General features: G+C 48.1%; 1 long non-coding RNA gene across 1 annotated transcript in view; it reads right to left on the bottom strand.

Moving 5' to 3' along the window:
- Window positions 1–2,496: 2,496 nt before the first annotated feature.
- LOC103351694 (uncharacterized) overlaps window positions 2,497–18,237 on the bottom strand; it is a 29,050-nt gene continuing 13,309 nt past the window's right edge. The window contains exons 2-4 of the long non-coding RNA XR_519423.4: window positions 18,026–18,105; window positions 2,761–2,848; window positions 2,497–2,657 (exon numbers count right to left, since the gene is read on the bottom strand). This is a non-coding gene — a long non-coding RNA (uncharacterized lncRNA). The remainder of the gene's footprint in view (window positions 2,658–2,760; window positions 2,849–18,025; window positions 18,106–18,237) is intronic.

Here is an 18,237-nt window from a genome sequence, read left to right on the forward strand (position 1 = left end):
AGAGGATTTCCCCAAATTTGATGGGATTGTTGATGACCGTGATACATGAGACTAAAGGCAACGTTATGGGAGAGGCACTGACGCCAGCTTAGAACTGGAAGCCATTCCCACGACCTGTGCCCCCAAAATAGTCGCTCCCCGCTGGTGACCATCTGAAACCTTGATCTGACCCTGCCCCGAAGCACTTGGCATGTGGAAGCTGGCCCAGCTGTCACAGAGCAAGCAGATAAATAAATTTCCCAGTGTTTACAGACTTTTCTTGGACCTCCACATATCCTCGCTGTAATAGCTGTTTAAAAACACCCGATGACATTCAAGAATGTGCCAATAATAACTCATTCATCACAGGCTGGGCGGGATTTCCAAAGCACCAGATGCTAAATGCTGTTACTCTAGGGACATAACTGGCTGTGTGGTGGGGGACACAGGTGCACCTCCCTCTTAACCAAAGGACAAAGATCATTTCAGGTCCGGGGGAATATGGGTGTGGGCAGCCTGGGGATGAGGGGAGGCCCTGACCTCTCTGTGCTGTGAAGATCTTGCCTTATCTCACCCTACTTGTCCACCCTCAGTTTCATGTATAATCCTTTGAGTCTCTTCCACTGACACCATCAGTTCTCCTGCCAATCCTCCTTCTCAAAGTCTCCTCCTCCATACAAGGGAGTGCCTAAGGTTTCATCCGAATTAAGACATTAAAAAGTGTGTTTTAGGGGCATGCGTTTGGTGTGCCAGTTGACACTTGCGATGCTTGCAACTCACATTAAAGTGCCTGGCTGTGGGTCCCAGACCCACTCCTCATTCTGGCTTCCTGCTAACAGAGGCAGCAGGTGGTGACTCAAGTACTTGGATCCTTGCTACTTATGCAGGAGATCTGAACTGAGCTCCTGACTCCCTCCTAGGCCTGGTTTATCCCCAGCTGCTGTGGTGAACCAACAGATGGGGGCCCTCTGCTGCCTGTTTGTCTCTCTCTTCCTTTCAAATATAAATAATTAATTTAAATATGCATTTTTAAAAAAGATTTTATTTGTTTATTTGAGAGGTAGAGTTACAGACAGAGAGAGGGAGAGAGAGAAAAAGGTCTTCCATCCACTGGTTCATTCCCCATTGGCTGCAATGGCCAGAGCTGGACTGATCTGAAGCCTGGAGCCAGGAGCTTCTTCAGGGTCTCCCACATGGGGGCAGGGACCCAAGCACTTGGGCCATCTTCCACAGCTTCCCCAGGCCACAGCAGAAAGCTGGATTGGAAGAGGAGCAGCCAGAACATGAACCAGCACCCAGATGGGATTCTAGTGCCACAGGCAGAGGCTTAACCTACTACACCACAGCACAGGCCCCTAAATATGTATTTTAACATATTGAGGAGAATGATCCATGAGCTCTTCTCTGGAGTCAAGAAACTGATAGAGGCAGTGTGGACTTTATTTAGGTGTCCTTGTCTTAGGAGAGCAGATGCACGTCAGACTTGTGTAAGCAAACAAGCATACGACTCATGTATTCCCAGAATTTTAGGGAAACACGGGGGAAAACTCCCCAGTTTATTGCATATGGACGTTTCTCAGCAAAAGGATTCAGACAAGGAGAGCAGGGAGTGGGAAACATGAGAGTACACAGGCCAAGGTAAATAACGGTCCAAGTTGAGGAAATACTATACTAAGAATATGGTAAAATTTTTATTTCTCTTGGGAAGACCTTGGCAAGAAACGGAGGTTTGGGTCATCACAAAACTAGAGATTGATGTTTATTTCCTTTGACAAATCTTAATCTAGCCTGTATCTGCTAGGATTTGTATTGGAGGTGATGACCAGACATGGTTCCCACCCTCATAGAGCTATCATCTGGAGAGAGAATTGTATTCATCAGTTCACCATACAATCAGTGGGCACATGCACTCGGTAGGTGCTTAGGCCCTGCAAAAGAGAGGTCTGCTGGGTAATGAGAGCCAACATGGGAAAGGAGTTGACCTTGACTGTAGGCTCTGGGAAAGAAGTGATGACAGGGTGGAGGTCCAAATGGTAAGTACGACTTAGGTGGGTAAGGGTTGGAAGACAGACTGAGTAGGCTCCTGGGGGGAGGGGCCTGGGGCATGGTGGGCAGAAGGTGTTGGAGTAAGGGCCATGGACTGGAGCAGGGGGGACAAGGCGGGTGAGGGTGGTAAGGCTGCAGGGGCTCTAGGACACAGATGAGGGGCCCTTGCTTGCAGGCCATGGCTAGGATTTCAGTCTTCAGAATCATGTAAGCCGTCAAAGCACTGAATGGTTTTAATTGGTGATGGTGACAGTGGTGGTGGGAGATTCTGGTTTCTGTTGGAGAGGATTGTTCTAGCTACGATGGGACTGGGAGTGGGGAGGAGAAGGCAGGTTCAAGGTGGGAGGAGCAGGCAGTAGGGTTTTGCAGAGGCCCAGACAAGATAGCATGGTAGCCTGGGCTAAGCTGGTGGCGGTGATGGGAGGAGAGATTGAAGAGGTGAAACCAGTAGAGCTTGATGTTTGTTCTTACCTTATCACCTTCAAGGTTCCTCAAGTGTGTCTGACCGGGGCATGGGAGAGCAGATCACAGCTCAGTCACGTTTCTCTGAGCCCACAGCCCTGGTGCTGGATCCCAAGGAGCCGTTTCCAGCCCTCCTGCATCTTCAGCACGAACAGACTCTGCACATGAAGCTTGAGGGAAGGAAGAAGCAGGCACCCAGGTTATTTTTAGCCGGCGATAGGAAATAGCCAACATTCTAATTTGAATCCTTCTCATTAAAACCCAGAGCCTCACCTCGCACAGTCCTTGTTTCTAACGTCTACACACTTCTCTTCTCCCTGATAATTGACAATAGGCCCCCACGGAAGTCTTCTCAGCATTTCTGCAAGAATTTAGGAAACATTAGCTTTGACACCATCATTGTGCTTGCCAAGGCAGCAAAAATCCCAGCCGGCAGAGCTCCCAGCGTGATGAAGAGGACAGCGCGGAATGACTGATCACTTCACCCAGTCTTCCAGGGACTGTTCCCAACGCTGGGCTCGTCCACTGGCGTGGAGGCAGGAAAATCGGGGTGTGGATACCTTGGGGCCATGCCATGGTGAGGCAGGAGACAACCAAGGGTTAACTGAGGGAGCTGAGATAAACAAATTCCAAAAGTCTCTGTGGTCTCGGGCTGTTTCTCCTTTTCTCTGCCTTTGCTTCTCTTATCCTCACCCTTGAGGCAGGAGGCAGAGGAGGATGAACTGGAGAAGTTGAGGCAAGAGACAGGTAAGGACCAGTTGGGGAAATGGACATAAAGTCAATTAAAAAAAAGAGAGAGCAATTCCAGTTTAAACAGATAAGATAGCAACTAAAGAAGTCCTGCTTCTCTAATTGCATGATCAATAAATTACTTGTGAAAGAAATTGTGAGTCTGGGACAACTTTCTCTTAAAAGCTATATGAAGATACAGGATAGTGTCACTTAGGAGCTGGATGAATGAATATGATAATGGCCACATGCCTGCACATCAGTTGGTCTTAAAACCACACCCAGAGCCCCTCACTCAATGCCTAATCACTGCTACAAATGGCTTAAGGGTCTTGGGTCTCTGATCTGATGGCCTGTTGCGCACTCTCAAGGAGTGTATTTTCCTTCCTATAATAAACTCTTGCTGTTATACGTGTTGTCTGAGCCTCATTCAATTCCCTGCCTGAGGTTCAGCAGCACCCGGCCCACGTGTTCCGACTCTGTTCCGACAGCGACGGTGCTGTAGGTTGGGTTTCCCCCTCTTTCTTCTCTCCCTTCCCTTGCTGCCTTCCAGGTGGTTCCTGGAGTCACAATTATTTTTGAATATTTTGACATAACTCCAAAAGCTTTCTGTATTCAGCAAGCAGAGCCTGCATAGACGGGTCAGTGTCAGGTTTACTTGACTGATTTCACGTCTGCACCCAGATTCGACACGTGCTTGAGCTGCGGAACATCATCATCTGGCTTCTTTGGGTCCTGATTGCCTGGCCCGCACAGCCCAACGTCTCTCCAGCGTCATTCTGGTCTGGTCCTCACAACAATGGCCACACTGATTTTTACTCACATTATTGCAGTCTTGACATTTTTTTCCTCACACTAACTCATTTGTTTACTTAAGTCTTTTTTTTTTAAGATTTATTTTATTTATTTGAAAGGCAGAGTTACAAAGAGAGAGAGAGAGATCTTCCATCCACTCCTCAATTGGTTGCAATGACCAGGGCTGCGCCAGGCTGAACCCAGGAGCCCAGAACTCCATCCCTGTCTCCCACATGAGTGGCAGTGGCCCAAGCACTTGGGCCATCTTCTTTTTTCCCAAGTGCAATAGCAGGTGAGTCACCATTCATTAATTGCTGTAGAAAGTCAATAATTCTCTGATTTACAATGGGTGGTATGTTTATTTTTTGCTAATCACTAGGGTTACAAAAATACTTAGAATATTTTCTCTACGGTTGAGGAGCTAAAGTTTTGCAGGAGAGAGAAAAGTGAACAGGTGAGTGTGGTAAGGCAGCACAGACCCTGGGTGCTGACACGTGTTCAGCACACATTGCAGGCAGGACAGAAGTCTCGACTCTGTTGGAAGATCAGGCAACACTCTCTCGGGAATGTAACCCCCAAGCTGAGTCCTGACTTAGGAACCAGGGTTAGTTGGGTGGACGAACAATGGAGGAGGGAATGTCCTTCTCGAGAGAATCAACAGAGCTGTAAAACTGGAATGTTCAGAAAACTGGTGCCGCGGCTCACTAGGCTAATCCTCCGCCTGTGGCACCGGCACCCTGGGTTCTAGTCCCGGTTGGGGCGCCAGATTTTGTCCCGGTTGCTCCACTTTCAGTCGAGCTCTCTGCTGTGGCCTGGGAAGGCAGTGGAGGATGGCCCAAGTGCTTGGGCCCTGCAGCTGCATGGAAGACCAGGAAGAAGCACCTGGCTCCTGGCTTCTGATCGGCACAGCGGCCATTAGGGGAGTGAACCAACGGAAGGAAGACCTTTCTCTCTGTCTCTCTCTCTCACTGTCTAACTCTGCCTGTCAAAAAACAACAAAACAAAACAAAACCAAACAAACAAATAAACAGAAAACTGGCTGAAATTCCATAGGAGTCGAACATACAGCTTGCTCTCTGTGTGTGAGAGACACAGACAGACAGACACACACACACACACAGAGGCAGAGAGAGAGAGGTTCAGCTCCAGTCTCTATTCAATAAGGCATTGTTGAGCCTTGTTGTTAAGCAAGGGAGTGAGTGAAATCTCCCCCAGGTAGCTGTGTAGAATGTAATTGGGTTGAAAGGGAATTGCAGGCCACTGCCGTGGCTCACTAGGCTAATCCTCCACCTGCGGCGCCGGCACACCAGGTTCTAGTCCCGGTAGGGGCGCCGGATTCTGTCCCGGTTGCCCTTCTTCCAGGCCAGCTCTCTGCTGTGGCCCGGGAGTGCAGAGGAGGATGGCCCAAGTGCTTGGGCTCTGCACCCCATGGGAGACCAGGAGAAGCACCTGGCTCCTGCCTTTGGATCAGCGCGGTGCGGCCATTGGAGGGTGAACCAACGGCAAAAGGAAGACCTTTCTCACCTGTCTCTCTCTCTCACTGTCCACTCTGCCTGTCAAAAAAGAAAAAAAAAAAAGAAAGAAAAAAAAAGGGAATCTCAAACTAAAGGCAGAGACCAATGAAAGCACTTTTATTAGTAGGAAGGAAACTGGAATATGTCACTCCCAAACAGATCATGGATATTTTTGAGCTCAAGGCAAATGTGAAACGGCCAAGAGAGGAAGAGTGCCCTCCTTCCCTCTGCTCTCTGTGCAAGGGAGGATATAAATTCTCCGTCACTGGGGACACCTCTCACCAGCCCAGAGCTGGCACCAGAGGAACCGACAATCAAGCCTCACTCCCTTCCATTCTTACTGTGCATTTACCTTTCGCTGCTTTCCCACCTTCGGAAGCCTAAACCGTTCTGTGTTGTCCTGTCACGTCTCCATGCTCTTTGTGGCAGACACCACGGAAGCCAGGATTCTAAACCACTCTTTGAGTTGCCTGTCATTGTTGAGGTTTCTCCCGTGGGATGTACACTGCCTGAGTTTATTAATTAACTGCTTGCTTTTCTCTTGTTAATCTGTCCTGTGTTGCAGGGGTCTGTCCCACCTATGAACGTAGGAGCGTTGAGGAGGAATTGTGTTTTTTTCCTGACAAAGGTCCAACAGGAGATGATGAGGGCAGCAGCAGTGGTTTAAAAGGGAGGGGGATGGAGCTGGCATTGTGGTGCAGTGGGTTAAGTTGCTACCTGCAACACCAGCCTCTCATATCAGAGCACCAGTTCAAGTCCTGGCTTTTCCACTTCCAATCCAGGTCCCTGCTAATGTGCCTGGGAAGGCATCAGGAGATGGTCCAAGTACTCGGGCCCCTTCCTCCTAATGGAAGACCAGGATGGAGTTCCTATTTCCCAGATTTGTCCTGGACCAGCCTTGGCCATTGCGGCCATTTGAGAAATGAACTAGTGGATGGAAGATCTCTATGTCTCTGTCTTTCAAATAAATAAGTAAATAAATAAATAAATTAGTAATTAAATAAATCTTAAAGAGATGAGTGGGGACAGCCTTGAGAGGTGAAGGAGTTAGGGAGGGGCAGTCCCCAAATATACACAAGGGGCATATTGTTTATTTCAGGCCAAAGTCACTTGAGGAAGGCTAACAGCACCGCTGGATCTGACTTTTTTGGCAGGCAGCGAGCCATAGAGATTTCTTTGGGAGGGGCGTTCTCTCCTGACCAAGGTAGGAAAATGGCATTATATCACTAAGGACTGGAAATTGGGCTGCAATGAACCCAAATAAAAAACTCACCATAGGAATCCTTATCTCTTGGCTGTTGTTACCTGCCCCCACCATATGTGAGGGTACTTCAACAAATTCATTGATGGGGTGGGAGTGTGATAGTTTGGGACCATGTCCTGGATGTAGTGCCTGGGGTTGATTCCCGGCTCTGCCTCTTATTCCAGCCTCCGATTACTGCACACCCTGGGAGGCAGCAAGTGGTAACTCAAGTACCTGGGTCGCTGCCACCCACGTGGGAGACCTGGATTGAATGCCTGGCTCCTGGCTCTGACCTGGCCCAGCCTCTGCTGCTATTTTAGAGTGGGACACAAGTATTCCTGTTGGCTTGTGAGACAGTCGTTGGATATAAACATGAAATTTCTCCTCTTAATAATTGTGTGTTTCAGTGTTTTTATGACTATCATTATCTTTGTCAACTCACTATGTTTTTCTTTTCCAGGCAATGACACCATAATTTCTTGTTAAAAAAATTCATTTAAGCAAAGAGAAAGTAAGCTGATTTAAATAAAAAGTATTTATTTAAAAAATTAGTGTCACAGTGTGGAAAAAATAAAGTGGCAGTGCTAGAATGACTAGAGTTTAGGAAACTTCAAAAACTGTTACTCTCAGGGAGAGAGGCAAGAAGGCAGGAAAAATAACTTGCATGGTTCAGGATGGTCTGCAGGTGGTTGATTTCTTTACTGAGTCATCTTCAGGGGGTTCTCTGTTTTTCTTTAAAAATATTTAATTTATTTTGGGGCTGGTGCCATAGCTCACTTGGTTAATCCTCTGCCTGTGGCGCCGGCATCCCATATAAGCGCCGGGTTGTAGTCCCGGCTGCTCCTCTTCCACTCCAGCTCTCTGCTGTGGCCCAGGAAAGCAGTGTAGGATGGCCCGGGTGTTTGGGCCCCTGCACCCACATGGGAGACCAGGAGGAGGCACCTGGCTCCTGATCAGCGCAGTGTGCCAGCCGTAGCGGCCATTTGGGGGGTGAACCAACGGAAGGAAGACCTTTCTCTCTGTCTCTCTCTCTCTCTCTCACTGTCTAACTCTGCCTGTCAAATAAAAAAAATTTAATTTATTTTTTGAGATGACATTTTTAATTGACACTATAGTCAAAGGCTTATTGGCTCCACTAAATAAAGAGTTCAACAAATAAAAAGTAATAAGACCACAATCCAGCAGGAAAATCAGCAAGGGCTGTACACAGTAATCAAAGGACAATGTTCAGTTTCATTCGTATAAAATCACACGTGCTCTTTTCCCATGAAGATGATTCTCTGGAAATGCCATCAACCCTATCTTAACATAGCAGAAGCAGATCTTAATCACCTTCTAACACTTTGATGGAGACCCGTCTGGAGAGAGAAAGGAGACCCCTGGGTGAGGGGGGCAGATGCCCAGGCAGGTTACTGACCTCAGTGTCCAAGACTGAGAGCCCCCTAGTGGGCAGCACCCAATGACTGACAAGTGGACTGAATACAAACAGCCGAGGGTTTCGTTTTAATGTGGTGATGAGGGCTCCTTGAGAGCAGATTAGAAGCTGTGATGTTTTTGTACCCAGACCCTGCAATGCCTAGCATGGTGTTTGCCTGAACTATGCATAGGTGCTCTCTAAACAGCTGTTAAATGGAAGAATGAACGGCTGTGAAAATCACCTAATACCTTACATGTATACTTGCAAGCAAGCAAGGGGAGAGTCTTCAGTGTTGGAATTATGCATAACTGCCTTCACGTCCCATTTCTACCATTGACTTGTTGCGCACTCTTTGGCAAGTTACCCAACCTCTCTGGCTTTCATCTATTAAGTGGAGCTCATCAGTGGTGTGCTGGTAAAGTTGTTTTTTTTTTTTTTTTTTTTTTTTTCAATTGGCTCTCCAGGATGAAACAAAAATCCCACTCTCTACACCTGCTGATTTCTGTGGTGTCATTGCTATCATCTTTCACCAGCTGGCTTGAAAATTTCTTGCAATTTAAAATATCAGCTCTCATGAGCCACCAGGTATAGTTCCCCATTGAGAGGTGGTAATACCAACCTCAAGGGGGTGTCAGTAATTTTTGGGGGCACTTACTGTCTGCTAAGCCTAGGCTTGGATGATCTCATTTAGTTCTCACAGCAATAGTGAATGGTAGATACCATTACTCACATTACTCCCTTTTTGGTGATAAAGAAACAGTGTTGGCTCATAGATGGACACAGCTAGCCTTTATCTGCTCTACCACACTGCTCTTCTTGTTCCTTAAGTACAATCAAATGGTACAAGTTCTACATACAACACATGGCATATGAGAGATGCTTAATTAATACTACCTTTCTTTCCCTCTTTTTTTTTTTTTTTTTTGACAGGCAGAGTGGACAGTGAGAGAGAGAAATAGAGAGAAAGGTCTTCCTTTTCCATTGGTTCACCCCTCAATGGCCACTGCGGCCAGCGTGCTACGGCCCGCGCACCGCGCTGATCCGAAGCCAGGAGCCAAGTGCTTCTCCTGGTCTCCCATGTGGGTGCAGGGCCCAAGCACTTGGGCCATCCTTCACTGCACTCCCGGGCCACAGCAGAGAGCTGGACTGGAAGAGGAGCAACCGGGACTAGAACCCAGTGTGCCGGCGCCGCAGGCGGAGGATTAGCCTATTGAGCTATGGCGGCGCCGGCCTCCCTCTTGCCCATTTCTATGAAAAATACCTGGGTAGAAAACATTTTAGACCAGACCCCAGACACCCATGGGAAACTCTAGTCATACAACAAGCTCAGAAACACTGTATTTTTGAAAACGTACCTTAGGTTTTAGGGAGACAAAAGGAAAGCACCAAAAATCTCTGTGTAGATACCAACACAAATCCATTTGTAGCTGCAAGTATTTCAAGAAGGAAATTGCCGTCTAATGACCCTTTGGCAAGCCAATGACTTTGAACATGTGGGGTTCCTCTACAGGAAGGCACACACTTCACCTCCCAAGCTCCTGGCTCAGCAGGAGGGCTGCAGGATGATGTGCCAGCAGGGCTCTCCTCCCTCTGCCCTGGCGCGTTCCACGGAGAAGCCCACGCATGGGTGCTTCCAGAGTCGGATATCCACCTACTCATTAAATATCTGATATTTGGAATGCATCCATTGTTCCAAATTCTTTTTGCTGTTAGAAATGTTTCCTGGCATCTCTCAGAGATACGGTCAGAAGTTGAGTGTGGGGAGCAACTGAGACTAGACTAAATTACTGGAACTAGGACTAATTCTATGCATCTGCTCTCCCACAATATGGTGCTGAGAGAAAGAGACCAAACAACCTCTACACAGCTGCCTCATCAGTTTGATAAGCTGCAGGAGCTGATCCTGCTCCTGATTGGAGGAGAGCAGTGTGCTCGGCGTGTGGGTAGCAGAGTTGGGATTGGTGGAAGAGGACTATAAAGGAGGAGAGACAACATGCACCAGGAACATCTGAGCAGCCCCTGAGAGAGCCAGCTGGTAGTGTGCTGCTCCTCTGCAGAAGCAGGGAAAGCGGGGGGTGCCGCCCCTCCACGGAGGTGGAGGGGTTGGCAGCTAACCCGGGACGGCGTCGTTCCTCCGTGAGTGGGGGGCCGGCAGCTAACCCGGGAAGGGCCAAGCAGACAAAAGAACAGTGCAGGGTCTGGTGTTGTTCCTCCGCGAATGGGGGAGTGACAGTTGAGGTGGAGGAAGTTAATGTTGGGGGCTTTCACTACGGGAACAGGGCCTGCAATCCCAAAGCCTTTCCCCTTCTACTTCCTCTCGCCAGGCAGTGCCAGCTCCAGCAGAATGTCTGCAGTGGCCGAGTACTTGCTGGGAGGGAGGATCGTCTCACAATACGGCCAGCTCTGGCCACGGGGACTGAAGGGGAAGCCAGCTGAGGGGCTTCTGACATTAATTGCCATTACTGAAAAAGGTAGAGGCGTGAAAGAAGAAACTCCACCTTTCTCTGCTTTTTGACATTATCATCCGTAGGCCGCAGACTTGGAGTCTGATGAGGTGACGAGCCTGGAAGTGTCTGCTTTCCTCCTCATTGTTAAGCAAGATAAAGACACATCCTTACTGTTTAAAAGCCTTTTAGTCATGTATTCTGCAATGTGCAGCCTGCAGCATCTTAACCAATAATTAAAATGGATGATCTAATTTATCTGCTAGAATTTCACAGTTAGAACTCAAGATTACCAGAACCCCAGTGTGTCTTTTAGGAAGCTCTCTGCTGCAAGGATTTCAGGATCCTGACTGCAACCGGCTCCTTAGAGGACAGTCTGACCCACGAAATAGGATGCACAGAGCGACGGCAGGTTGGGTGGCCCAGCGGCCCCGGCTTTGCTTCTCTGCAACTCTCCTGCTAGGCTGGCCCCCAGAGGGTATGTTTAGTCCTCCTGCAGGTTAACTGGTTAACTGCTAACGTCTAAGCATCAGCTCCCCAAAAGATCACGCGTAGGGAAAGAAGAGGCATTGCCCGCTCCTGGGTCATTCCCCGTCCTCTCCTGAGTCAGTCCCTGGCAATGGAAATGAGGTTGCGATGACTGCCGAGGGGTACATTTGGGATAGACTGGATGCAGGAGAACCTTTTCAGCGACGGACTCCAAGTTTCCTATTTTCCCTTTTTTCGGAGATCCTCCCTGGGCACCGATGAACTTGCTTTCAACTCAGAATCTCTGAGCACTGATTGACTCAATTTTCTTCTTCTTTCTAGCTTTGCTTTACGTTTTAACTCACTTGGCTCTGTTCACTGATGAGTATTTCTTTTATTTTTTCAGTTGGTTTCTTATCATAGAATCAGACCTTTTTTGCTTCTGGGTAGTACTTCACTCCCTCCCAATATAAAAGGAGTGCTTTAAAAAAAAAAAAATAACACAGGGGCAGCATTTAGCGAATCCCACATTGGAGTAGCTGGGTTCGATTTCCAGCTCCCGTTCCTGACTTCAGCTTCCCGCGAGTGCTGCCTTGGGAGGAAGGAGGTGATGTGAATGCCGCCTTGGGAGGATCGAGGTGACGGCGTAAATGATCATCTTCCTGCCATCCACACGGAAGACCTGCTTTGCATCTTGGCTCCTGGTTTCCATCTGGTCCAGCCCCTGCTGTTGCAGTAATTTGGGGACTCAACCAGAGGATAGGGCTCTTTCCATCTGCCACACAAATTTTAGAAATTAATGAGGTTCCACATATCTCTATATGAAAAAAACAAAAACCTGTTGTTTTCATGGCTAAGAATGTTTTGCTTCTTTTTGTTCTTTAACCTGAGCACATTTTTAAGCTCACAAAGAAAACAGGCACCACTCCTTTAAGAGCAGCGTCTTAGTCCATTTTCTGCTGCTGAGAAAGAATACCACAGGCCGGGTGATTTACAAATAACAGAAGGTTGTTTGTTCAGGCTTCCGGGAGCTGAGAGGTCCAGGACCATGGGGGCGGCATCTGGTGAGGGCCTTTCTGCTGGGCAGCAGCAGGGGGATGGGCAAGCAAGAACGTGCAAGACTGGGAGGGACATAGGGGCTGGGCTTGCCCTGCTGTTCCCGAGATAACCTGCTGCCTCTCAGGGTGCACGTTAACAGGAAGCTGCAGTTGGGAGCAGAGCCGGGACTCAAACCCAAGAGCTCCCATGTGGGATGAGGACGTGCCACGTGGTGTCTTACACATTGTGCCAAATGCCCTTCCCCCTGCTGCCTTTAACCAGAGGGATGCCCGTGAGTTTGAATCAGCAGAAGCCTTTTTGGCCATTGTTGACCCGGCATCCTGCTCCTCCCTTGCCCCAACGTGGGAGGAGCCAGTGTCTACTGCACCCAAAACAGCCCTTGCTACTGGAGGACATTCATCCTCCAGGCACCCTGAGCTTCAGGGCAGGATTAAGTCAACCAGCTCAGTGCCCAGTCATTGGTCCAAGGGGAGACACTGAATCATGTCTTCCTCTCCCCAGATGGGTGTGTTGAAGCCTCAACCTCCAGAACTTCAGAATGGGTCTGTATTTGAAGATAGAAAGTGTAAACAGGCGTAAGTTAAAATCAGCTTGTTAAGGAGGGCCCTACTACCATCTGCCTGGTGTCCCTCAAAGAGGAGAATATGTGGACATACAGAGAGATGCTGGGGCACGCACAGAATAGAGGCACAGAGAAGACAGCTATTTTCATGCCAAGGAGAGAGGCCTTCTGAGAAACCATGTCCGCCACAGTGATTTGGATATATTTTGAGTGTGTCTCCCAAAGGTTCATGTACTGGAAGCTTGTCCCCAGTGTGGGGAGTCAGGAGGTGGTGGGGCCCAGTGGGAGGTCATTAGATCATTGGGATTCTGCTCTTGGAAGGGATTAAGGTAGTTCTCATGGGACCATGGTTAGTTTCCATGAGAGTGGACTGTTATGAAATGACCACACCTGGGCCCTGAATCGCTCTGGCTTCCTGTCTGGCCATGGGGTCTCTCTCTTGCCCATGCTTCTGCCATGATGCCATCCGCTATGTTGTGATGCAGCCAAGGGGAGCCTCACCAGAGCCAAGCAGACACTGATGCCACGGGTTTGGAGCTTCAGAACAGTGAGCTCAATGAACCTCTTCCCTTTATAAAGCAACCAGCCCCAGGAATTTTGCTATAGCAACAGCAAACAGACCAATGCACCTGCTGAAACCTTGATTTTTAGACTTCTCTCTTTTTATTTTTTAATACGTAGTAGAATACTTTATTTAACAATTGCAGATCATCCCCTGGCCGAGTAAACGGGACATCCAGGACCCAGTTGCAAGATTAGCACAGCCTTCTGGCCTCTCACTCTGACTCTAGCAGGATCGCCCTTGTGCAGGGACCTTTCACATTGTATGGTCCCTGCCAGCTTAATGGGTTGTACCACGTGTCCATGGTGGCAGCGCACGGTGGCTGGGTGGAGATGATGTCAGACTTCTCACCACCAGAATTGCAAGAAAGAAGGGTCTGTTATTTAAGCTAGCTGGGCTGTTCCTGTCACCTTGTCACTGGTAAACTGTAGCATCTGAATACAGCACGGGATTGAAGTGGTCTAACTGGTGGGCACGCAGGGTTCTTTAGCTCAGGTGCTATGGCAAGTACATTTGCTCTCTTGGTGTGGTGTGTGACTGTGAAGTTAGGTGCTGCTCCTGCTATGGGATGCAAAGGAAAGAGACTGAGAGCAGAACAACAAAATAGCTGGAAAGGAGTGGAGTCAAACCAGGCCCGAGGCCCAGCCTGGCACCAGCTCTTCCAGTTGCATGGGCCAAGAAATCTCTTTCTTGCTGATGGAGTTTCCATTAGCAGTAACCTGAAGGTCCCCTGATGGAAAAGCCTAGGCTTTTTGTTTATGGGCACAGGAAGAAACTACCCTCAAGAAATCTTAGTCAATAGGCCTGTGTGTTTTATAAGTTTAGCTTCCTAAGGCAAGGAAGTTTTATTGCCCAAGAAACGGAGGGAAATGAAGCCTTTGTGTTTTGAGGGTTGGAAAGAAAATTAACCCAATTTCAAGCATGGGTTTGCCACGTGGTCCTAGCAAAATGGCTTGGGAATTGTCCCAAGGCTGAGCCCACACTGCTTGGTGATGGAACTGCTGAGGGGTGGGGTCTCTGGCCAAGTGAAAGCAGGAGAGGACTGAGCAGGGCCGCTTTGGTGCAGTGGTTAAGGCAATGCTTGGGATGCCCGCATCATACATCAGAGTGCCTGGGTTTGATTCCAGCCTCTTGCCATGGCCGAACCCTGGTCATTGCAGGCATTTGTGGAGTGGACCAGTGGATAGGAGATTTCTCTTCATTTCTTTCCCTTTCTGCCTCTCAAATAAAATGGAAAAAAAAAAAGGCTTGAGCAGTTAGGGCAACCAAGGCTGGGGTGAGGATGCTATAGTGACCAACCCATGGAGGTAGCTGCAGCCCAGTCTGGAGGCTTGTCTGTGTCTGGGGCAGCCATGCAGGTCCAAGGGAGGTGGTTAAATGCAAATTCTCAGAGCATACGTTAAAGTCGCTGAGTCAGAACCCCCAGGAGCATGACCTTGGCACAAGCATTTCAGGAAGCTTCATGGCTGATTCTAAGGTGAGTGCCACATGAGAATCCATGCCTTGGAACACAGCGAGTGTTGAGCTAAAGACTTTTAATCCCCAGCCATACAGAGGCTGGCTGAAAACAGGTAGCAAGAAAACCCAGGGTCAGGATGCCATCAGATCCAGAAACAGGATGCCTGGGCCACTGCCTTGGATCTTCACTCATGGGTCAGGGTGGAAATCAACATAGTTAATCACCAGTGCTTCTCCTTCTTTTTAAAAACATTCATACATTTATTTGAAAGGGAGAGAGAGAGAGAGAGAGAGAGAGAGAGAGAGAGAGAGAGAGAGAGAGGGAGAGAGAGAGAAATCTTCAATCTGCTGGTTCACTCCCCAGAGGGCTTTAACAGCCAGGAGCCAGGAACTTCTTTCAGTTCTTTCACATGGGTGGCAGGGGCCCAAGCACCTGGGCCATCTTCCACACCTTCCCAGGCACATTAGTAGGGAGCTGGATCAGCAGTGGAGCAGTCAGGACATGAAGTGGTGTCCATACGGGATGCTGGCATTGCACATGGTGGCTTAACTTGCTATGCCGTGACGCTAACCCCTAATGCTTCTTTATATTAAGACCACCTGTGGTGCTGCTGACACCCTCAGATGTTTCTCCTAACTCGTTGGATTGCCCCATCGGTTGTGGGGTGATGGTGTATGGTGCCAGTACCTTCGTGTTGGGGTCATTTGGTCCATGTGACACACCTCATCACAGAGGGTGCCTGGTGGCTGACATGCCCCTCTCCTGTCACTGTTTGTGAAGTTGGGCAGGGAAAAGACTTTTCCCACCAATGGGTACAGACGAGTCCCTGATTACTGAGTAATTAGACTTCTCCAGCGTCAAGCTGAAGAGTTAGGGGAGATAGGAAACACCTGACTTCTCTCTTTGGCTTTCCCCTCCCCGCCTCCCGAATCTGGTTTGAATAGGGTTTGGCTTCCAACCTCACACAGTATTTCAAGACTAAGGCCCAGTCATAAGCTGAAGGTATTGAGAGTGTGGAAACTTAATCCAACTTTGATGTTTAGGAGGTGGGCTTCGTGGGAGGCCCCCACCTCACGGGAAGGGGGCATGTTCTTGGAAGGTAGGGCTCAGGAGAGGGTTGGTTATAAAGCCTGAATCGGGGCCCAGCTGCTTGTTCCTGGCTTCCTGGCTTTGCTGTGGGATCCTCACCCTGCACCGTGAGACCCATCTGCTCTTGGACCATGAACCTCCAGAACTGTAAGTCAAAATAAACCTTCTTCCTTCATAAGTAGCTTGGCTTAGGTATTAAGTTGTAGTAAGAAAAAGCTGACCGGGCAGGCGCCGCGGCTCACTAGGCTAATCCTCCGCCTAGCGGCGCTGGCACACCGGGTTCTAGTCCCGGTCGGGGCGCCGGATTCTGTCCCGGTTGCCCCTCTTCCAGGCCAGCTCTCTGCTGTGGCCAGGGAGTGCAGTGGAGGATGGCCCAGGTGCTTGGGCCCTGCACCCCATGGGAGACCAGGAAAAGCACCTGGCTCCTGGCTCCTGCCATCGGATCAGCGCGGTGCGCTGGCCGCAGCGCGCTAGCCGCGGCGGCCATTGGAGGGTGAACCAACGGCAAAGGAAGACCTTTCTCTCTGTCCCTCTCTCTCACTGTCCACTCTGCCTGTCAAAAAAAAAAAAAAAAAAAAAAAAAAAAGAAAAAAGAAAAAGCTGACCGGTAGAGCCTGGGAGACTTCAGTGTTGGGAGAAATCCTAGCCCGGGCTGCAGACCCCTCTGTGGCTCACCTGCTCGCTGTATGATTCCTTTAGTCCTGAGTTGTTATCCTGGAAAAGCACTGCAGACGTAACCACAGCAAAAGCTTTGAAAAATGTCATTAGGAAGAACACAGGTTGGAACTGGAATTAAATCCTGTTGCAGACGTCACCATTCTCTTATGCAAACCTGGGTTGTTTCGTGGTTCTTCTTGGACTTATTTCCTGATTTTAAAGAGTTATCAAATGTTATTCTCCAGGACTTCCAACTTCAGTGTTGGTATTGTCAACTTAAGTCTCTCTCCTGGAAGGCCAACGGGGATAAACTCTTTAATATTGTATTTTTTCTTTTTTACTGTTTGTTTCAATGTTTTAAGTTCTCATTTATAAAATGCTTCTCTTTTCTATCACAGGGAAATTAACCACTTAGTCATCTGTTTCCACTTGCCTCGTTAAATCAGTTGCTGAACCTTGATTGGCTGAAAGGATTAGCCAATAGAGTCCCTTCTTGTAATTTAGCCTGGTTTTGGGGACTTCTCTGAAGGGAATTTTTAGTTTATTGGGGTTTTACAGCTGAAATTCTTTGCATTAATTGAGAGGAAAGATGCAAACAGACATAGTTTACTCAAATTATTTCGTGTTCCCTTTTGAGTTGATACAGTAGTTGGAAAAAAATAAGCTCTCCTACTTAAAAATACTCCCTCAGTCTAAATATTTACATGTGTATATTTTACTAAATTTCAGTCTTTTTCCATTACGTGGAATAGTTTTCATTCCTGGTGTGCAATCCTGTTAAATTATCATCCTCAAACTTAACCATTCTAATCATTTCCTTGGGGGTTGATTTTTAATCTTCATGTGAGTCTATTTTTTTAAGGAATAATATGATTTTACTTCATTCTAAGACTTTAAAAATATAATCTGAGAATATTCAAAAATTTTAGAAAAAAAGTAAAAAGATAAGTTTATTTTGGTGCAAAAAAAAAACATAAAAATGATGTATAGTTTTTTTTCCCATAATATACCTTTTCCAAAAACTTTTTGAAGACCCCTTCTATGGTAAAAGAGGTTGAGTTACTGTGATAAAGGTTTGTTTTAAACACACCTTATGGTATAAAACACGGTTTCTAGGCAGGTGCATTTTAGGTATGAAACCCTCCCCTCGGGGCTCTAATTGTGATGCTTCCCGCAGCTGTTTCACTTCCAAGTCAGCGCCTTGCTAATGTACCTGGGAAAGCAGAAGCTGGCCCAAGTCCTCAGGTCCCTGACGCCTATATAAGAGACCCAGATGGAGCTCCAGGTTCCTGGTTTCAGCCTGGCTCAGCCCCAGCTGAAGGGGCCATTTGGGTGTGTGTGTGAACCAGTGACTAGAAGAGCTCTTTCTCTCCCTCTCTCTGTAACTTTGCTTACCAAATAAGTAAAACAATAATAAATCTTTAAAATTCTCCCCTCTGTAGTTATGGAAAGGCATGTTCTGAAAAATACCATATATGAAGGGTGCTGGTGCTAGAGTAGATAGAAAAAAGACAGGGCCACTTCCTTTGTGGTCACGTACCTGCGGGTGCTGCTTGGGAACTGCAGGTTCTGTTATCCATAGCTCCCAGCTTTCCCATGGCTCTTGTACAGGCTCTGCCTCTGCAGGAAGAACAAAGGTTCACCTTCTCGTGGCTTGTCCATGCTTCTGGATTACATGCAGGTGCAGTCCAGCACGGGTTCCTTTACCCTTAGTCTCTACAGCAGGTGTCCTCAAAATTTGGGTGTAGCAGA

This window comes from Oryctolagus cuniculus, chromosome 20, assembly GCF_964237555.1.
Source record: "Oryctolagus cuniculus chromosome 20, mOryCun1.1, whole genome shotgun sequence".
Taxonomy (NCBI): Eukaryota; Metazoa; Chordata; class Mammalia; order Lagomorpha; family Leporidae; genus Oryctolagus; species Oryctolagus cuniculus.